Below are 23,394 nucleotides of genomic sequence, written 5' to 3'. Positions count from 1 at the left end.
TGATCAGTGGCAAAGAACAGCAAAACAGCCAACATTCAGAGAATGAAAGCAATCAATAGCGTAAAACTTTATACAGTTACATCAACTGTGCGGACAGGTTTATATTGGAATCATGCTTTACATTGGAGGCACATTCCTGAAAATTATTGAACCCCCTGCCCAACGTAATGCCCCTATGATGTGTTACTGTTGTCAATCTTTAATAAAGGACCTGCAATGAGTCTCTCAGACTTTTCAGTTTCTGCTGTCGGAGGAATGTGATAAGCGACTCTCACATATGGCAGAGAAAGAGTCATTTAAACATGGACCTGATGTGGTCAAAGACAATACTGAAAGTATGGGGATGGGAGCTGGCACCAACGGCCAGCAGCGCTGTAAGGTAGTATGTTCACTTGTTATTTGGTTAATTGTTAACTAGCTGCCAAAATGAGACTTTGGAAGAGTGAAACTGAGCTGAGAAGTTCTGAGCGAGTCGTCTATTTCATGATATCCTACAATTTCTAGTTGTCAAATGAGCCACCCGTTTGTTGTGAAATGTGACATGCTCTACACCTCAGGGTTGTGTAGTATGACAATGGCCTTCTAGTAACTCTGGATAATTTTACTTGCACTTGAATTTCAACTTAAATTACCAAGCAAATGAATCCTTTGTCCATTGTTTAAGTCAACTTAACCCAAGCAGCGCTGGGTGTAAGGCAGGAAGTAACCCTGAAACGGGGCACTGATTGAACTGATTTGTAAAGCATCTCATCCTCCATATAAAATAAACATCTGTTTTAAAGAAAAAAGTATCAATTTCCATGAGGTAAAATGGTCATTTTGCAGCTTTTCCCACTATCATCCCAGTATCTGTGACATTGCTGAGTTTAGGGTAACTGACCTACTATTCATAATTGAGGTACAGAAGTTCCAAGGTTTACAATTTAAGACAGTTTCCATATTTTATACACACACACACACAATATGTAACAATTTTCAATGGGTGTTGGACAGAGGAAAGGCCGAGGGTATTCAAGGTGTTAGGCGCCAACTAAGTATACACACCCGTGCCATTAATTAAAATGGAGATGCCACCACAAGACGCCTGGTGTCACTTTTGACTAAAAGCTCTAACCCACTTCATCCAGTCCCCATGACATACTATATACAGGTACAAACAGATGTCACTATCAGACTAGCTTCTGAAAATGGTGGAGCTCCCTTAATACACTGAGCCTGGTGCACCATGCTAATTTTCTAATTTACTTTACATTTGCTGTAAGGCCATTCTGAAAATTAAAAAGGGCTTGCCCAGGAACCCTAATACTTTATTCATCTATGCACACTCGCATACAAATACAAACATACATAACTTACGGGCATACTAAGCTTGCATGGTGTACTAGTACTGAACAGCACTGAAAAATCCACATTTTAAAACGGTACCAGCATTTCATTAATTTCAGTAAACAGTCATTTTCCAGCTCATCAGGCTCACTCTTTTATTAGTAGTTTTTTGATTTAAAATATGCATTACATCTATTTTTCATCACCAACCCATCCCTCCGTTGAATTGAACGTATTTTTTTTATACTGTGAACGTTTTGGAGACTAGAAGAGGGAAGCCTCCTTTTAACGATGTACAGACTGTGGTGTTGCAGGGAGGCTCGAGTGTTCGCAAGCTACGTACAGGAGAGAAGCAGCTGTGAGATAAAGGAGACGGACAGCTATCTGCTATTTGCTTCACACACACAAAAAACGTGTAGTATGATGTTGGACTTCTAACTGTTCATAATTTTGCTAATACTTGATCTTAAGTAATCAAGCAGGTGCATTCTTTTGCCCATCAAAAAGAGTGACATTTTAAAAGTTTCCTTCGAGGGAATGGTGAAAAGCCTCTGGAGAAAGAAGACCCTTTCTCACATGATACAGTAAGTCAAGTGCAGTTTTCATGAAAGGCAAGGAAATGTGGAATATTTTCATTCTCAGGAAGTAGAAATGAACATTTAAGTACATCTATAAATAATATTCAAATAACAGAAAAAGGAGTTTGCATGGAAAAAATATCATAATATTTGTTAAATAAAAAATGTTCAGAAATTCAAAGAAGAATTCCCTCAAGACCACAGAGAAGGCTGCCAACTGTCCCATTTGACACAAACATTTTAGTTTCTGCATGAACAGAGAAGACTTGTCATAGTAAAAGCTTTTGTTTGTTCATAACCAGATGCCATTTACTAAACAGCCATTCTTATTTCTACTATCCTATGAAAATGAATGCTACAAATCACCCTAACTTCATACAGATGACTGCACATAAAGGGCAGATTCACTGACCCCTGCACTGTAGATTTAGCCCTAACTGGCGGGCAGGGAAAGCTTAGTGAAGTAAATAGACCGGAGGCAAGAATTTGCATGTTTATTACGCAGAGCCTGCTACTTCAATTAAAGATCTACAAGTTACCTGTGAGATTAAAAAAAATAGTCAAGAAATAAGACCAAGTTGTACTCGGGGTCACAGGGACAAACAACAAGCGAAACAAATGTTGAACAGAATAATGATCCATCCATCCATCACTGAACCCACTTATTCCAGTTCTGGGTTGATGTGGTGTGGATCATTTGGTGCAGAGCAAGAAAAAACTCTGATGGGGTATCAGTCCATCTCCATATCTGCACAGGAATTTTTAAAGTGAGCAAAGACACTTCAAATTCGACAGATCGATAGATAGGATAGATAGATTGATAGATAGGATATTCTGTGTAAAACTTGGAAGCTGGTCAACAGACAGACAGATAGATAGATAGTTCTGCTTTCAGGCCGCAGCCCTAATGTGTTTTCAACATAAAACATTCAGCTGTTTTGCTATTTTGAGCTAAGTATCTCAAGAAAACTTCACCACAACCACATGCTGCGGATTTCTCTATGAAACACCAAAGCTGCCTCATTCTAACCGATAAGGGCCTTTTTGCAGGCACCACTCCACTGCTTCAGCATTGACATGTTTCCTTCCTATCATAACCTCAGAACCGCAGTAAGGTTAGAAATAAAACAACCTCAATACAGCATTAAATAGGTTCTTATATTTAAAAGTTTCTCTAACAGTACAGGATGCAAGCAAGAGAGTGTGTATCTTTACTGCACCGCTCATCTTTGGAAACTACTTGAAGACACCATTAAAGAAAATCTTATACTTTTTCATTTTGTTCTGTTGCAGCCTTGTTCTACAATCATTTAAATTCACTTTTTTTGTTATCAAACAACACTTAATACCGCAAAATGACAAAGCAAAAACAGGATTTCAGAAAGTTTAGCAAATTTCTAAAAAATAAAATACTAAAATCTCACAAGAATTCAGGCCCTTTACTTACCTGAAGAGCCACGGGTAGCCGTTCCAGCCTGTAGACTACTTGATATTACACGACGAGCGTGTCACACCTGGACTTGCATACTTTGTGCTGTTCTTTTTTTGTAGATCCTCTCAAGCTCTGTCAGGCTGCATGCAGGCCATCAGAGGACAGCAAATTTCAGAAATTTTCAAACAGCTTTAAATTTTGGCTGGGTCACTCAAGGACATCCCCAGAGCTGTCCCTAAGCCACTCCTGTGTTGTCTTTGTTCTTTGGCCTAATGGAATGTGACTCCTCAGCCTCAGCAGGTTTTCATTAAGGATTATCTCAATATTTAGCTTTATTCAGTTTTCCAGCAACCCTGACTAGTCCCTGATGCTGCCAGCTCCAGGTTTCAATATTGGATTGGTAATGCACAGGAGAGGAGTGGTGCCTGGTTTCCTCCAAACATGACACAAATCCTGGTTTCATCAGACCAGAGCGTCTCGTTTTCACAGTCTGGGAGTTCAACAGATGCCTTTTTGCAAACTCCAATTGAACTTTCAGGGGTCTTTTACTCAGAACAGGCATCAGCCTGGCCATTCTGCTATAAAGCCCAGAGTGTTGCAGGGATGGCTGTCCCTTTGGAAGTTTCTCCCATCTCCTCAAATGTTCTCTAAAGCTTAGACAGCTTAGTTCCTGCTTACCTCTCTTACTAAGGCCCTTCTCCCTCGATTGCAGAGCTTGGATGGGCAGCCAGCTGTAGGAAGAGTTGCAGTTGTTTCAAAATGTCTTCCACTTAAGAATTATGGGGGCCAGTGTGCTCTTGGGAATCCCCAATGCTGCAAAACAACTTTTGCAGCCTTCCCCAGATCGGTGTTATAGACCACATGGCTTGGTGTCTGCTCAGCCTTCTATAAGCCAAATGTGTGTCTGTCTTAATCATACACAATAAACTGAACTACCACAGGAGGACTCCAAAAATCTCAATGATGATCAATAGAATGGAATGCACCGGAGCCAAAGCAAAGGATGTGAATCCTAGTGTCCATGTGATATTTTACTTTTAATACAATTTCAAAAACTCCTAAAATCCTACTTTCGCTTCATTCTGTTTTTACTGAGTGTTGTTAGGGAAAAGTAAATTTGAATAATTTTGGCTCAAGGCTGCAGCATAACAAAATGTGAAGAAAAAAAAGAGACCGGCCTGAAGACTTTCTGAATGCACTATAAGCAAAGCCACTCCATAAAGAAAACCTACAGTTAACTGGCCCGTAACAACGTTTGCTTAGGCACCAATTATCTAAAAACAACCTACAGAAGACTCCTAAAGCATATCCTACAAATGAAACTGCTGGTCGACGCATCAAGTAAAATTTCCATAGGATAAGGTGAACATTCTTCAGGTCAGCTTTGGAGTCCCTCTTAATAGCATTTCCACAAGAGAATATTGCAATATGCGGCATGCAAAAGCCAAGAAAAGCTAAAGCCGTGCTGGTAATGGTATTTCATCATTTTGAACAGCTTTCACATCAAACAGAAAGCTGCACCACTCTGTTATGTGGCATTCCATTAGATTTCAAAGAAGGGGATTCATGTGGGAAGTGACAAGATGTTTAGCATTTTAGACTGCAGTGTGCCTTGTGTGAATGCAGGCCCGTTTCAGGGTTTACATTAAACAGATGCAGTGCAGAGATGTGGTTTTGGGAAGCAGTGAGAGAAAAAAGAAAAAAAATAATCCACATGATCACATGGATGCTGCTCTCAGATGTGATCTTATCTCACTCAAAGACGGAGGAGCAAAGTCATCTAAACAGAATACTGTACCCTGTGCGTCTTACCGGTCACGTGTGTGTATGTGGCCGACGTGTTTTTAATCCTGTTGTATAAACCATATAATGCTAATCATTACAGAGTTTTCTAATGGTGTCTTTTAGGTATAACATAATATTGTTAGGGCTACTTAATCCAGTTTAAGGTTGCAGTGGCTAGACTGTTCTGACAGCAGAAGACACAAGGGAGAAACCAACTTGTGCATCCATGCACAGTCAATCAATCCAACATAATACATCTTTAGGAAACAGGAAGAAAATCGAGAGTACCCACAGGGGCCAAAAAAACAGGTACACATGGAGATCATGTGAACTTCACAGAGGCAAGCACCAGGCACAGAATACTGGATCTGTAAGGAACCAGTGCCAAGAAATGGAATCTTCAAAAAAAGGCAAATGGTTGTGAGGGTTCCAAAAATAATCTAAGCAGCAGGCCAGGACTTTGACTTGCCAGAAGAGTCTCCCCTAAGCTAAGTTAGGCCCCATACACTATCTGCTGGCTTTAGTCAGAGCAGACCCCAAAAAATAGGAAGTCGGCAAAACAATACGAAACGTCCACAAACTTTAAAGGAACAAATGCATTAGTAGCCAGTAAGAACTTTGAGAATGGTAGTATGCAATCAATAAATATTTATTCTACATAGTAAGAGTGAAACATTAGAAGCAGCAGAATTCTGATTTTGGGGATGGATACTGCCGGGGACCCCACAAGACAATATTACTCTGACACCTGGGTCACAATGCAGTAATACACAGTAACTAGCTGCGGTACCCATAAGACAATGGGCATCAGTTATAGTGCCGTTGGTTAATCAGGTGTACCCTAAGTACAGTGTTACTAACAAAATGTTCTTTTTTTAGTAGGTACCTACTGTCTTGAGTGAGTGAGTGAGTGAATATATATATTTTTCATGTTTTAAAATATGAAGTACTTTGTTTTGGTACTGCAATACATTGCAACTTATTACTCCTTTTTCATTTGACTAAGGTGTGGAAACCAGGGGCGCTCCAGCTGCCCCAACCTCAACACAAACAGGCAGAGACACGAGTTTGCCACACAACACACATTTATTCATCTGCGAAGCACATTTCCCTCGCTCCCCACAGCAGCACAGCACAGCACAAGCACCAAAACCGTACAGTCACTTCTTCTTTCCTTGTTGTCCGCCTCTGCTCCTCCTCTTGGCAAGCTTTGTCCCTCCTTTCTCCCAACTTTGGCTCCTGAATGGAGTGAGGTGGCCCCTTTTATGTTGATCCAGGTTGCTCATTAGCTTTACCTAGAATGACTCCCAGGTGTGATGGAAGTTCAAGTTGAGGCCCCCTACAGAACCCAACAGAGATGCACCAAAATCCAACTCCCAGCGTGCCCTGTGGGAATCAGCTGTGCCACAGCCACCCAGGAGGGCTGCCCTCTAGTGTCCATGGGGAAGTAGTGTCGCGCAAATGCTCTCTCTCCCAGTCCTTCTATCCAGCTGGCGTCCCCAGGTAATGACTATGGCCGTCCGTCACAAGGGTTAATGTGGAAATCCTATCTCTCTGTAAAATGTTGTGGAGGCTGGCCCGGACACAGACAGGCGGACACGTTCATGTCACCCACAACACATTTAATTACCATTATTTATGTACAGTGTGGAACACAACCCCAAAGTCCCCAAAAGTCCTGGCCACAACACACTATGCCTTCTTCCTTTCTTCAGGCTGCCTCCTTGCCTCTTCCACAGACCTTGTCCTCTTCCACCAGACACTAGTCAAGGGAGGTGGCCCCTTTTATGCTACCCTGGATGTGCCCCAGGTGTATCCCAGCAATCTTCCACTGACACGCCCCAGTGTGGTGGAAGTGTCGGATGCATCTCCAGAAGCACTCCAAGTCTCCCTGCTCCTTTTCCCCCCAGCACTTCCGGGTGTGGCAGAAGTGCTGAGGTCGAGGGCTCGAAAGGCATAGGGACACCCCCTGGCGGTGACCACGGGCCCCTACTGGGTTGAGCTTCAAAGCTCTGTACCCGTGGCCCCCAAAGGTACCAGGGCGGTCCTCCCACATGGTCTGGGGAAGGCGCAAGCCTTCCTCCGGTCGGGTCACCCCCCCCAGCCATTTCTGACAATGTACATTATATCCATTTATAAAAAGCCCTTACTTGAAAAATCCCACTTTTGTATGACCAAAGGACCAAGGATACCTGAACAAATGATTGGATTCAGGTCTTTTATTGTTAACAGGTGTATAAACTCAACACATAGCCATGCAATATCCAATGACAAACATTGGGTCGTACTGAAGAACTCAGTGACTTTAAACAGAGCACTGGCATAGAAGGCCACCTTAGCCACAAGTCAGAATGTGACATTCTGCTCTGCTTGATCTGCCCTGGTCAACTACAACAGCAGCACAGCCACAAAAATTAAGATCTTGCAATCTCAGAGGGCAGAGCCACCGATAAGCCACTGTAAAAATGTCCCATCCTCAAATTACTCACGACAGAGTTCAAACTACCTCTGGAAGCAACAGCAGCACAAGAACTGTGTGTCACGAGCTTTGTAAAATGGGCTTCCATGGCTAAATAGCTGCACACAAGTCTAAGATCACGGCACACAAAGCCAAGCATCAGCTGTGTGTTGTAAAGCACACTGGAGCGGTGGAAACGGGTTCTCAGGAGTGATGAATCGTGCTTCGCTTACTTGGCAGTCTGATGGACGAATCTGGGTTTGGCAGATGCCAGAAAGACGCTACCTTCCAGACTGCATAGCGCCTAATGTAAAGTTTGGAGGAGAGGAATAATGAAAGGGGTTGGGCTCGGCCCCTTGCTTCCAGTAAAGGGTCCTCTTGCTGCTGCGGCATACAAAGATATTTGAGGTAAATCCAACTTTGTGGCAACAGTTTGCTAAAGGCCCTTTCGGGGCACAAAGCCAGTTCCACAAAGAAACTGTGGACAATAGGGGGCACCAATGAGCCCTGAACTCCCACAGACACAGTTTTGGTTAAAATAAAGCTCTTTTAGTCTTTCAAAAGCACTGTAACAAATGTTGAATTCAGTCCGCACAACATGATGACATAAATCATACTATCAGTGACCCATCTGTCTCCTTCCACTCCTTCTGTAAGTGTCGTCCTCTTCCTCCAAACTCTGACTCCCAGAGGCAGGCGAGGCATCATGTTTTATCTTGGACACAAGAGTACTTCTGGTGTCAGAGCATTGCCTGTCGCGAAGAACTTCCAGGTCAGATGGAAGCCCCTCAAAGTAGGGGTAGTATTCCCTTGCTCTCCCCGGCGACATTCAAGAAGCCAAACAGGGCTGCCCATCAGGACAACAGCTCCCAACATGCACAACGGGTGTAAACATGTGCACTCCACCAGAAAGATCCTGTCACCTTGGGGAAACACCTGAACAAAAGCAGCAGCCTCCCTTAGCCCTTCCATTTCGGCTAGCGACCAACCTGGTTGGGATGCCCGTCCTTCCACATACTTCTACGATATGATGGCGACCTGGCCTTTCAAACAATCAATCAGTCTCCATCTTAGTTAGGATGGCTCTCCGTCCGTTAGGACGTTCACAACATGAGGGAAATCCGGTGCCTTGCACAGAGCCCTGACCTCCACCCTACAGAACACCTTTGGGATGAATTGGAGTGCTGACTGCAAGCCAGGTCTCCTTGTCTATTAATTTAGATGTTTATTGGGTTTGGATAGCTTATTAAAGCGGTGTATCACGTGTGGAATTGCTGAGCCAACTTAAAGTAACAGAAGGGGAACTGAATAAAAAAACTTATTAGCTTTCTTTAGAAGACTATCATCTGAAGAGTTTTCTTCTATGAAACAATTAAGATATACATTTATAGTTTTCTCATTTTAAACTGATATTCATTTTTAAATTTACTGATTCAGCTTCTTCTAAGTACAACATGACACCCACCCACACACAATTACAAATAATCAGAAGATGCCAGGAAGTCAAATAAAGCAACAACAAGGCGAGAAAGAGAAGTTCACATCTTTCAAAAATAATACATAAAAAAAGCCACACACACAAAGCCTTCTTTATATTTTCCCCTCATCTTTATCCAGCCTTGGTATTTAACATTATATGTGAAAGGTGTTGTTTCTGGCATCAGATTAAACAGATCCCTTAATGACACTTGAGAAACCTGTTACTAACCATTGTTTCAGATCATATACCCTTTTTCCTGTCAAATGTTTCACTCACACATTGCAAAAACAGATCTGTAGTATAAACAAAACAACGTCCTGAAGGATTTATTTCCCTGGCACTTTAGGTGGCAATGGTCACAGGGCAGCTGTGTAAGCAGAATGATGATTAACAACATTTGTAGGTTTAAAGCTGCACCCTCCTGAAGCACTCGTCTGTGCTCCCAGCTCTTTACGCACTCCGGCCTTAATAGGCTTCGTGCATCCTTTCAAATGAACGCTGATATCACCGTAAACTGGAGGCATAACTAATATTCTGGCATAAACAGGGTCCTCAGTCTGTGAGTCAACCGACATAAACACTACAAAGTACACTTCAGCACAAAGAATAATAAACATTTTGAAGGGGAGGACTATATTTGGTAGCAAATAAAAAATTCACACCATAATCCTTTACGCTTCAGCTTTTGAGTGCTCAGTTTCCATAAAAAGCAGGTTGTTTTCTTACTGACAATTTGCCATATCAAAAACACACAGACACCAAAAAACTGGAAACAAAGGACAAACGTCTCAAATATTACAGAAAAACTGGGCCTTGCTCGACTTTCCTTAGTGCTTAATCTTCATGAAACAAACAGCTGTCAAGACAAAGGAAGGCTTCACCCCCAGGAAAGCGGTGATGTTTCTGGTCTGTGGCAGAGGTCTTGGATCTTCAGCCATAGATCAAAGTGTGGACGGCTGGATGAATTCCATCAAGAAAACATTAAGATGTTAAAACAGACAGACGGCAGCAGGGAGTGTTACGTCCTTCCATTTTGCTCCATTTTCCAAAAACGCTTATCATGAGCAGAGCTACGGTGAAGCTGGAGTCTATCCCAGAAACCACTGGGCACAAGGCAGGCCCTTCTTTATCCTACTGTTTAAATGCGGTTTAGATATCCCATAGACCTCTTCTCTCTCTCTCTTCCAGAATATTCTGACAAGTTCTCGCATATTTAGAGGTTGATACTCAGCTCTTTTGCGTTTTATGGTTTGTATCTGGATGCTCACACTTGAAAGGGGATATCCTACTAACAATTTATATACTGCATACTACAGCAAAGGCAAGCTAAAGCACTTTATATATATGTGTGTGGATAAATGCAATTTAAATCTACATGCAAATATTTAAAAAAAAAAAAAAAATACAAATATATGACAGCTCAACCGTTTAACGATATACTAATTATTACGTATTTGCTGCACACAATGGGGTCAAACAGAGTATTCAAACGGAACACAAGCTCAGAGGCAAATGGCGATCTTGAACGTGACACTCCAAGTTAAAAGCACTGCCTTAAAGTCGACAGGACTGGCAGCAGCAGGCCAAAGTGACAGAGTAGTAGATTATACAGCTGTACAAAGAAGTCAAACGTAGCAAAAGCACGGACAAACTAAGTGAAGCATAGCAAAACACAAAGTAGCCTCAGGCCGTGACTACTTCAGTGAAGCCCAGAAAACAGCAAGATGGAGTGCAAGGCACCCAGTAGAGAGAATGAGGCTAAACATTGACAAGCACAGTGTATCCCACAGCAAAACGAACTGCATGTTATAAGACCTTCAGGGACTTTAGGTTCCCACCAAATGCAAACATGGCCACAACAGCATCTGATCCACAAAAGGCCTACAGCAAATTAATGGAGTTCATCGATTTCTTGATAAAGAAACACAAGCTGTAAAAGTGTAAAACCCTTTAGGAGAGACAGTGGCTGCATCGACAACACCCAACTGAAAACTCAAGGTATGGCACCACTGGCATCATTTTAATGACAGATGCATCAAGAGCGAAATAGCAATTACAGAACATGTAACAGCACACCATCACCCATCCAAGGTCCCAAGATCAAAATCATACTTTGGTTTGAAAGAAAGAAATTTAATACTCAGGAAGGTTAATTAGGACACTTTAGAAAAGGTTTTAATAAGAACTGGACTTTCAGCTGACAACAGTACATTAATTACTATTCAGTTAGAGTTACACCTTGGCAGCCCAATGGCTGCTCTTCTCCGTCTGTTTTCAACCATAACCCAGATTTGGCTCTGCCCATTTTCATTAGTTAGATACTATGGTTGATATACAGCGCGGTGCAGGGAAACGGGAAGTTTTCAATTGAAGTTCAATGTACGAATATACACAATACAAAATTTAATGATGAAATGTATTGTACAGGATATGCAATTAATTATGGTAATCAATATTCATTCAATATTCATTTTATGCTTTGAAGAAAAAATGTTGAAGGTGTTGTCCATTTCTCTGCACACATTCCGACAGCCTGTTGTGGGAATTCTGCATTGTTTGACGTAACATGTCAAGAGGAATGCCAGCGATTTCCTCTTCAATCCTCCTTTTTAGTTCAGCAATGGTTGCAGGACATGTGCAGTATACTTGGCTTTTAAGATGTCCCCACAGAAAAAAAAAAAAAAACTAAAAATCACAAACAGTGAGATCTGGGGATCTCGGAGGCCATGGAATGTCACTGCTGCGTGAAATGATGCGCCTTCCGAACAATTGTGGAATAACTGCCATCTACTGCCGGGCCATATGCAAAGTGGCTCCACCTGGGGACTTCTCTTTTAAGGCTGAACCCGTTTCTTCGAAATAAGGCACCCATGTTGTAATCGAATCAGCAGACGGGACACAATCATGACATCCTAACTGGTAATGACGCAGAAATTCCCTTTGTGCAGCAGGCCCACTATCACCATTCTTATAAAAGGCTTTCACAGTAAACGCTCGCTGTGCACCAATCCACTGCTCCATTATAACTAATGGCAAGGAGTTCTAAACGAGGTTGCATTGGTCCCAAACAACTGCCAACGCCCCGGGGTTACCAACACCTAGTTCTAAAATTTCCAGTTTCCCTGCACCACCCTGTGTTAATGATACTCAGGCTCCTACACCGAGCTCTGCTTCTTTCTTTTAGGTAGGGATAGAATAATGAACAACAGAGCAATATCAGGAGGTGCTGCTCAGTCTCTGTGGTCTTGTGGGTGTCCCACCCGTCTGTCTTAAGCTAGTTAAACAGTTGGTTACTTCTGTTACGAATTAGTGAAGTCCTGAGCTTTGGAATTTGTTTTGTTTATTCAAATTTAGGTTAATAAACTCAATTTCCCTTTGAGGTGGCAATTTCTAGTTTCACTTAACTTTTAGGCTCTTTATATCTCCCAGGATTAGAGTGTTGTTCTTGTGCAAAATATTTTGATCATTTATTTTAAAGAGTTTTCAGGGTCTATCAATTCAAGTTAACTGTATGAAGTTCCGAGTGGAGCGACTCGCTAAAACCCCCCGTCTCTCTTTAGGATGGTCACACAGCCTCATCTTTTTATACCTAAAATGCAAATTCAAAAGGTGTAATCGTTTATCTTGTTTCGTATACCTACAGTTCTCTCAGTGAAGATGTATTTTGATGAAGTATTCTCAAATGTTTATGAAATAACTAGGGAGTTCCCCCCTCTTGCTTCGCTCGCCAGCCACTTCGTGTCTCTGCTGCTTGCGTTGTGGAGGGGGGCTGAACGCATCCCAAGGAGATGCAGTCGCTCCTCCGAAACCCCCTCTTAAACACTGATACAATGGGAAACAAATACAGGTTTTTTTTTTTTTTACCTCCTCTTTGCTCAATCAGGTGCTGGCTTGCTGCTGCCGTGCCATGCCATGTGATCTGCGTCTCACATGGCACTTCGAACATTTAAAAGCCTGTACGGCAGCTGTCCTACTTTTTGTCTTTTATTTTGGTTAAATTTCTCGGAACAGACGTGAGTTCTTGATATTTTTTAGTTTATAATTTAAAAATGGAATAAGAATCTGAAAATCTAACAACATCACATTAAAGTTTGATAAATTCTGAAAAGAATGATAAACATATAGGTTTTAAAATAAGCCCAATTTAAAGTGTGATGAAAAAAGTGACATAAAAACGTCACCGTTGCACTTTTAGGCTTAGAATTTTATATACACAGAGTAGATTACTTGGCATCAGGAAAGGCATCCAGTCGTAAAAATCGCATCAAAACCTTAATTGGAAAGTCTAGTCAAGAAAATGGTGACCCCCACCCCGCCTATAAAAATAGGAATAGCTATGGAAGAACAATGAGAAGAAGATTCTTTACTATCTTCACTAAGTCAGAGTATCCTTGCTTGTTGCTATAAACTAAGACCTGTCATCAAACTTGTGCAATCAGTTATTTAGTGTGTAAAATTTGTAATTTATTTAAACCACTTCGCAGTGATCTGTTTTTCAGTTTAATATTAAAAACTTTTTCTGTTGATCACTGTCAAAAATGACAATTTAAATCCACTTAAATGTTGTGTAACAATAAAATGTCCAAACTTCCAAGGGGGTGAATACATTTTCTAAGGGCTGTAGCCGCAGCCCCCAATCACAGGTCATTCAAAAGTAACAAAGGGGTAAAGGTCCAAATTTTTCACCAATCAATATTTTGTCGGGAGAATTTTTGTACTGTTCAACAATTTCCTTGGAAGGATTTGCAAAATGAGTTTTTAATAATTGTTTGTTATGTGACCCTGATGTACCATGAAATGGCGCCTTCCAAATCCATACAGCATGAAAATAAGGTGCTGTATTTGCTTTGGGCCTCCATTACATGTTGACACGTTATCTGTGAAGTTGCCAGCAGGCAGCAAAGCTTTATGACAACAAAGAGCCGTTGTGCAACTTTTGCACCCTGCTTGCGGGCTGCAAACAAGCACTTTCATCTTCCCACATCAGGGAGAGCTGGCCCGCTGTCAGAGGGGCTAGACATGCACACAGGCCTGCTAGAGGACTATTTAAAGAGTTGGAATCCGTTCAATAGCACTATGGGGAAAGAATAAATGCTGCAAGGCAGAAGACCACAAGAGAGAGATTTTTTTTCCCCCTGGGGGTCAACAAATTAAAAAAAAAAAAAAGTAGTGAATTAAGAATGGAATAAAAAACTCATTGATAAACTAGAGCGAAGGAAAAAAAATCTCATTCATTTCTCATGACATTTTCAAAGAGTGGGGTGAGATCTGAAGACACATTGACTTTAAAATTCCAACTAAAATAAAGATGGGCATTTCAGTGGTTTGGGGGCAAGAAGGTAGGTTGGAAAGTACTTTGAAGGCTCAGCAGATGTGAAGAACAAAGCATCAGCTCTGTGTTACAAAGAGTGGGATGCAGGGAGATGGCCTTGGAAATACGATTGTGCAGATCACACTTCAAGGCCAACTAACAAAACACAATCACAGGCTTCATGGGAACACTCATAATAGGTTTAAAATCCAATACTCGCTACACTCAAAACCTTCAACATCCTTTAATGTGTTAAAAAATTATTTAGAACAAGAACTGTTATAATGATATATTATAAAAAAAAAAAAAACTCATCACCATTTCAGATCAAAACCTACTCACAGCTACTGATACATTTGCATTAATTTATGGCAACAAAGGACACCCTGTGCTATCAAGAGCTTTTTGCCAAACAGCTTGCAGCAAAACCTGGGTGGGAAAACGCAGTCATGGAGGCCTTCATTTGCTGCAGCCAAATATGACAACTGGGTAATTCTCTGAACCTCTGCTAGGTCCTCCAATTTCATTCTTCGTTTGGCCGATTGACGATTCTTGATTAGCCCTGTGTGACGCTTACCTTGAGTTGGTATCCACCTTGTGTCCGATGCTGCTACCCTAGGAATCTGCCTCTCACAACACCGAATTGCATTAAAGGAACACTCCACCTCAAATGTTTTCATTGTTTTTCTTTTTTCTTAATGCGTTACTTACTTCATGTGTAGCGATGACTGAAAAAATATTTAAACTAATGTTTTTATGAGGAACACAATTTAAGGATAACTTCAGTATTTTTCAAGGCCAAGTTACTTCTTCACAAACATGGTATTTTATTACTATTTATGTTTTATTGTTTTCGTTTTTTTTTTATTTTTCTTTTATTCTATTATTGTAAAGCACTTTGGCCGCAGCATTACTATGTTGGTTTAAATGTGCTATATAAATATGAATAAATTGACATATGTGCATTTGCAAAATTGTTTTCTAAAACGTTATTTTCTAAAAATATTGCGCCCACTAGTGCTTTATGTTGCATTCTAAATTCTATTGTCACAAACCTGCATTGGAAACGTGAAAGGCACAGATCAACATCCGACAACCCTTGGCTTGAAAAATGGACATACTTGGTAAGTTTGAAGCTTTTAGTCTGTGCCCTGTGCCTTCCACTGTAAAGTGCCATGCGGGGAAGATTTTTATTTTTTTTTATTGATATAAAGTGCTTAACTTTAGAACACAACTTCATGTGGCAAATGCACATATAAGCATGTTTGTGAAGAAATAACTTTTGATGTGAAAAATACTAATACCGTAGATCCCGTTATATAAGCCGAGAATTTCGTCCTAGATTTTTGGCTTGGAGTTTGGGGGTCGGTTTATACAACGAGTATCGTTTCAGATTCAAGATTTCCAGCGCAATGCCGGTTTTGCCGATGAATACGGAAGTAAATAATGACGAAACCACAGAGCCATCTTTCAGATGAAGAAGTAACTTTGCATGCTGGTACTTTAAATTAAATAAAGAATTTATTCAAAAAAGTGTTCTAGTTGTTGATTTTATTAATAAAATTTATAATAAATTATCGGGAAGTTTAAAATGAAATTTTTTGTTTTGATTTACGATCAACATCTTGCGTTACGAAACGGATGCGGTCACGTGTATCCGCTTGCGCGATTGTAAACAAACAACCGAGAGCGTTAGTAGCGTCAGTCGGAGCCCAGATACATGTGTTTGTGGATGTAATTTCCGTCATTGCAGTGATTTACCTTACCTATATATATATATATAATTCATTAAGACCAAGCAAGCAAGACACATAATTGCTAAGGAAGGAAGAGAAGGTAAAAGAAAGCGATCGCAATCGAAATGAAGATGGACATTGTGTGGAAATATCTCCTCCCTTCCTGCAGCCCAAAGATGTCAAATTAAATGGTGAGTACAGTATGAAATTGTTTCTAGAATAGAATGCCTTTTATTGTCACTATACGCATCTACAATGAGATTAAAAGCAGCTCCTTCAGTGCAGAAAAAAGTTCTGTATAGGGCTTGTATGGTTGTTTTTAGCTTTAGCATAACGCTGGATCTGCAGCCCCGCTTCTGCTTTCTTTCCCTCCTCCGTCTGTGTCGTCTCCTAGACCCGACAACAATCGACGGAGAGCCCGCTGGTCTCGTTATGTTGTCTGGGATGTTGTGCGTGTGATGAAAAACACTCGAAACAGATGTCTGGCTCTGGACACCGAAGTCTATAAGGTTCTGAATGGTGTAGCGGATGTTCGCCGAACCGATCGGAAGGAGAGCCCTGAGCCGCTGCGACCATGCGCGCCGCCATGCTCCTAGCTTAATCGAAGTAGGCTAGGCACTTTTTATAACTTTTTAGTTAGTACATTAGAAAAATTATTGGTGTTTTGGTAAATTATGCACATTATATTATATATCAAAAATGCCGTCAGTCTCAAATTCTCGCCGATAAACATTATAAATATACCCGAAGAGACACTTTTAAGGAAACTTAGAAAATTTTGCTTGGAGAAGGGGGTCGGCTTAAATACCGGTCATCGGCAAATACATGTAATTTAGTAGGTAGAGAAGGGGTTCGGCTAATATACCGGGTCGGCCTGTATTCCAGGATCTACGGTACTGTTTCTGAAAAAAATGGAAGCCAAAGATGACCAATGCTGGAGAAAAACAAATAGTATTAAAAAAGCCCTCGAAGAAACCCTCACGTTACTCGCATCATATAATACACACATCAGGTCGTTAAAGTCATACGCTCATAATGTGCAAAACGTGTATTTTTTGCTGAAACACTGTTAAATAGCTGTAGGAAATTAAAGTACTTTCATTTTTGTTACAGAAAGCATTCATTAGCAGGTTTCACTTTCATTTTCTGGATTTACTATTCTGTCCATTCTCTGAGCATCAGAATATCACTGCTTCATGTGAAACTTTAAATAAAGTGCACTGACTTGAACTGAGGCCACTTGAAACACAGGAGAGGTCCCAACAGTAAGATGAAATCAGGGTCACATTACCCGACTGTAAAAATACTAACGACATTGTCAGAATGAGCAGTTTTTGAGTAGCCTTTTGACCTGTGGATTAACATTTTCAAGCTGCCATCACATTACACAACTTTTTCCAAACCTGATGATCGCAGTTACTGATCATCTCATCTGAGAATGTCAGATTACACAACCAACCCCATGATGGCTTTCCAGTGCAATTTCACAATACACATTACAATCTTGCCCCTTTTTCTGACCGCCAATAAAAGTGCTGCCAGACCACATACCTATGACATAAAAAGCCTGTACAGCTATGTCAACGTCAGCCACAACCCGGCCCTTTTTCCTTTCTGTCACTGTTCATTAAACTATGGATATCCGCAAAACAAGCTGCTCTACTGTTTGCGAGGTCTAAAACACCTGTGTTATTTGTGCCTCTTAGCTCTGTTGTATGTATTGTACTTCTGGGTGAGCACTCAATGGTGGTCTGCTCTCATGCACACAGAGCCCACCTCTACAACTGAGGACAAAATCAAACAGGTTTAACTTTACCGAAGCGAGGCACTGGGGATGTCAAACTAAACGACTAGCCCTCATAGTAGTGTGCCGCCGACTGCCTCCAAGATTAAGTCAACGAAGTCTGCGACTGAAAAATCGCTGGAAAAAAGTTGTGTAATGTGACGGGGCTTTAAATGTATGATTTATTAGTAAACCAGATTAAGAAATACCATTAACAAGGGGCCACACAGACTATAATATTAGGGCTTTGATTTCTGTCTTTGTAGTTTTTCGGATGTGTCATTTTAGAAACAGTACAATCTGCGCCTGCTATTATATAAATAGAAACTCACTGCACCGTGAATTATTTTGCTAATCAGTTCTTTGTAAAAATCACAAAAGTCACCATATAAAGCAAGCAATTCATCTGAGTGAGCCACAAGTTTGCCCAGAATGCAACAGTGAAAGTCAAAGATACTTACTTAAAAAAATAAAAAGAACACCAAAATAAAGTGAGTACTAAACTGCACACATTTCAGATACAAAGGGAACACTATGATGGCACTGTTCTCAGATGATGCATTAAATTATGCATCAAAACACAAAATTACACAAAAAAAGGAAACTGATTCATGTTAACTCATTCATGTTAATGAGTGAAAGGGTCTTAGTTGGGTGGTAATGCTGGAAATGGGTGGTGTTCTGTCACTGCTAGGGTTTACTTCCTGGCTTATTTTGTGCTTTGTTACTTTTCTTGTTTATTAATTATTTTGTTAATACTGTTATTAGATATTATTTAATGTATTATGTATCTAAGTGACTTTCTTACCTTTCTTCTGTGTCAAAAAAGTAAGATCAGAGAAGAATAACTTGTGTGAAAGAAGGAAACTTAACAACAACAAAAAAACTGAATACATAAAAAACAGACGTGAGCCAGTCCGAACCATGACAGGTGGTCCCAGATGCAGTGACGTCAGTGTGGCCCTGCCTCATGAAGTAAATCATTACATTTCTTACAAATGTGCCAAATTAGGACGGCTAATTCAGACTTTTTCTGTTCTGTTTTTGGGGTTTCTCTTTCCGATTATATGTTTTGGGGCACGGTCGCTTAGGATTGCTTTATAGCAACTCCTTGTAGCTTCTGTGTGAGCCTTTAAGGCAATTCTTTTTTTTTTTTTGTAAAAAATATTTAACTTATAAAGACTTTTTGGATATCCTCTCTTCAACCAAAGGTCTTTATGGCTTTCTTTTCCTTGATGTTTTGGGATATATAAAGTTGATTTTGAGGTACAGACCCTTTTTAGGGCTTGCAAGGCCACGACAGGCCAATGGAGTGAAGGGCTAAGCCCTTTGGGATGCAGGCCTTCTCCAGACAGGATAAAGAAGCACGGCCTGGCTTGGGAAGGCCTTGTGTCTCTTTCTCTTTATGGTACAGATTATATTTCACAACACTACACTCTACCTTTATATTCAGGTGAAAAAGAAGGTCCCAGTAGAGGTTAATTAAGACTTGTCGGAATAATCATTACTGCAAATAAATTTGCAAACCTTTCTGAAAACATGCTTTTCACTTCTTATGGGTTATTAAATGATGATTAATGGGCAAAAAAGGCAAATGTATCCTTTTAAAAACAAAATCTACAATATGTGCAGAAAGTCCACTCTAACATGAGTTTATCTTGGTGGCTTATGGGTTGTTTTCCCTCAGAGGAGTACAGAATGACAGGCTACTCCGATACCAACAGTACTGGCTATCACAACCACAGTGTTTCCTACTTAAAGTCTTTGCAGATACTTTAGTTGCTTTCTCAAGTCACTGACAATCTGCTCAGCTAAAGCCAGAACCTTGGCATCATGTGACTTGGCTGCTTCCACGCAACAGCTTTGTTTTCTCAATAATCACAAAAATATGATGGTTACTGAGAAGATTGGGAACAAAGATCTCTTACTCATAGTTTCAGCAACTAACTTTTGGCACATCTGTTAAAGGTCAACCTAAGCAGCACTGCACAGCTATGTGTGTCAAAAAAGCTAACTTACTCCAAAATACTGTCATCTGAAGATCGTTGACATTTAATTGGTTGGTCTCAGAAGCAAACACCCATCTTATGAGACATTGAATGTTTGCAATCGTTTACAATTTGTTGCAAATTGCATCACTTCAAGAGTATTTAAAGCCGTTTCCCTCCAGTCTCAAACGGAGTTCAGTTGCCTCTCTGCCAGCAGAGGCGAGTTTTCACTAATAAGAATGCAGATTTGACAAAGTCGCTGCTTCAGTTAGCTGACAGTCGGTTGACAGCAAACACTCCACTAGCTGGCAGAATTACTAACTTCAATACAGCAGTGTCTCAGGAAAAGAAAGCAGCCTGTCATGGCAGAGAATAAAATGAAAACAAAATATGAAAAAAGCCAGAAAACAAATTTTAAGGGAGAAAGGAACAGAAAGCGAAGGTTGCAAGATTTGCATAAAGGAGCACATGCTTAGGGCAGCAGAGTAGATCTGCTGCCACAAACTTCGACAACTTCCTCTTAAAATTTAACCCAAAAATTATTATACATATAATACACACACACTCACACTGTGGATACAGAAAGAATGTACACCTTTAACAATTCTCAGGTTTTGTTAAGCCTAGAGTTTAAATACAGCTAATACATACAATGGAGGAAATAAGTATCTGATCCCCTGCTGAATTTGTAAGTTTGCTCACTTAAACGAAATGAACTGTCTCCAGTGTTTATGGTAGTTTAATTTTAATGGAGAGAGACAGAATATCAACCAAAAATCCAGAAAAAACATATTACCTAAAAGTTATAAACTGATTTGCATATCATTCAGAGAAATAAGGATTTAATCCCCTACAACCCAGCCAGAATTCTGGCTCCCACAGATTGGCGGTGTGCCCATGTGGCACACAGATTACAATCAATCAATCACAGATACTCCTGATCTCAACTCGTTTATGTATATAAAGCCCACCTGTCCACAGAATCATTTTTTTCCATTCCAACCTCTCCACCACCGTGGGCAACACCAAAGAGCTGTCAAAGGACGTCAGGGGACAAGGCTGGAATGGGCTATAAGACCACCAACAAGAAGCTTGGTGAGAAGGTGACGACTGTTGGTGCGATTATTCGGAAATGGAAGAAATATAAAATGGCTATCAATTGCCCTCTGTCTGGAGATCCATGCAAGATCTTGCCTCATGGGGTGAGGATGATGATGATGAGAAAGGTGGGGGATCAGCCGAAAACTACACAGGAGGTGATTCTTAATGATCTAATGGCAGTTGTGACCACAGTCACCAAGGTAGCACACTACGCTGTAATGGATTGACATCTTTACAGGTCCCCCTGCTCAAGAAGACACAAACGGTCCCCGATGTTCACTGGCAAAATTAAGATGATTTCTTTGTAAGTGAGCAAACATAAATTCAGCAGGGGTTCAAATACTTATTTCCCCCACTGTATTTTTTTCCTGCTTATTTACACACAATACTTAATCGTTTCAAAATGAAAAAATAGTTCTAAAATGTGTCTTACATTAATAAAATATTTGAAAGTGTGCACCCCCTTTAATACTGTATAGCTTCACTTAAACTACCACAGAAATATCCAATTGCCCTCAAGATCACATATGAACTTAATTGGTATCACTGCAATTAACTTGGTTAACTTAAATAAAAGCAGCTGCTCACGGCGTTCCTTTAGATTGCAAGTGCAGTCACACACAAAGAAAGCAGCATGGGTTTAAAAGACCTTCCAAAACAAATCCATTGTGGAAAGATGCACGTTAGGTGAGAGGATATAAATCATTTCCATGTCTTTGAGGATAGCTCAAAGAAATGTTACATCGATCATAAAGAAGCAGAAAGTGCATGGCACCACCCGCGTTCTGCCAAAATCAGGGCAGTCATCAACGCAAAATGAACAGGAGAGAAACCCACTGGTCATGGAATCTACCAGAAATCCAATGGCAACACAGGAAGACCTACAGAGTTCAATAGCCAACAGAGAAGAAGATGTGCATCACCCAACAATATCAAAGATATTGCACACAAGCAGCCAATATGGGAAGGTGAAGGGAAGGGAAGGCACTTATCAAAATGGTCCAGCTGGAGTCCTAACTGAAGTTTCCTGAAGGATCCTGTAACAAACTTGTTTGTCAGATCAGATGAGACCATAAATGACAAACGTTATGCTTGCAGAAAACCCAACACAGCCCATCACCAAAACACCACCATCCCAACATAGAGATTATGAAGAACCACCTGATGGCATCTGCTAAAATGCTGAAAATGGGTCAGAAATTCACATTTCAGCTGGACAAGGACACACCGCATAAGGCCAGAACTACCATGAAGTGACTTTGTAAAGGTGGTGGTGGATTTTAGATTTCACTGCAAATGTATGAAAAGTAACAAATGGAAATATCCCATTGACACAAGTATTCAGACATTTTACCCAGCACCCTCTGGAAGAAGTCGTCCTGCGTCTGACGCAACAAGCTTTGCACATTTGAATTTGGAGGTTTTCTGCCATTCTTGTCTGTAGATTCTCTGAAGTGTTGTCAGGTTGGATGTAGACCATTAGTAGACAGTTATTTTCTGGTCTCTCTAGTGATCTTCAATTGGGTTCAGGACTGGGCTATAGCTGGGCCACTTGAGAACATTCACAGACTTGGCCAGACTTGAGCCACTTCTCTGATGTCTTTGCTTTGTATTGGCTTCATTGTCCTATTGGAAGGTGAACCCATGGCCTAGTCTGTGGTCAAGTGTGCTTGGAGAAGGTTTTTATTATAGGCACTACTACTGCTTCAATACCAGATACAAGTGGAAGGAATTAATTACAAGCAGCATTATGACAAATATAAAAAGAAAATGCCTTTTCAAAAATTGGAAATAATTTTTTTTTAGTAGATTGAATACGGAGGATATTCTGCAAAGTAGCAATGACTGCAGAGACTAAACAGCATCACAACCAAGTCACAGAATGTATTGTGCTGCATGCAGAAAGCAACCAGACACCACATATAAAAGTGGTCCTTTGCTTTCAGGAAAAACGAAATTTTAGGACTGAAAATCTGAGAAAGCACAGCAACATCAGACTGTTTACTGTTCAGCCTGTGATATCGAACAAATGCTGATGCAGTGCCGAATCATTTCATGAAATGTACAATCTGGAGACACAAAATGCACACTGATACAACAGGTAACTTGTCTCTACTGCCAAGAAAATGACCAAAATATTCAGCAGCTTGCTGATCACATGTGAATGTTCCTGTCACAAAGTGTTCAGCCTTAGGAAATGGACATGAACCTTTTGAAATCAGAGGGCTGTACTCTTTTACAAACAGATCTTTCCTTATGTAGTCACGGAGAGGAATGTCATAAAAATAAGATGCTCAACATTAAGCGATATTTACTCTGGGCATGTAACAGGTATGCTGGAGACTGTGAAAATGCTCCTTACTATTAGCCCAAACACTGCAGAGTGTGAAGATGCCTTTTCAGACCTAAACCTTAC

At 40.6% G+C, this 23,394-nt stretch overlaps 1 protein-coding gene across 1 annotated transcript in view; it reads right to left on the bottom strand.

Moving 5' to 3' along the window:
- The window catches only part of LOC120517632 (UDP-GlcNAc:betaGal beta-1,3-N-acetylglucosaminyltransferase-like protein 1), a 152,421-nt gene that overhangs the window by 30,995 nt on the left and 98,032 nt on the right, over positions 1–23,394 (bottom strand). The gene's annotated exons all lie outside the window — the stretch shown is intronic.

Source organism: Polypterus senegalus, chromosome 17 (assembly GCF_016835505.1).
Source record: "Polypterus senegalus isolate Bchr_013 chromosome 17, ASM1683550v1, whole genome shotgun sequence".
NCBI classification, from domain to species: Eukaryota; Metazoa; Chordata; class Cladistia; order Polypteriformes; family Polypteridae; genus Polypterus; species Polypterus senegalus.
This window is presented reverse-complemented; position numbering and strand designations above follow the sequence as displayed.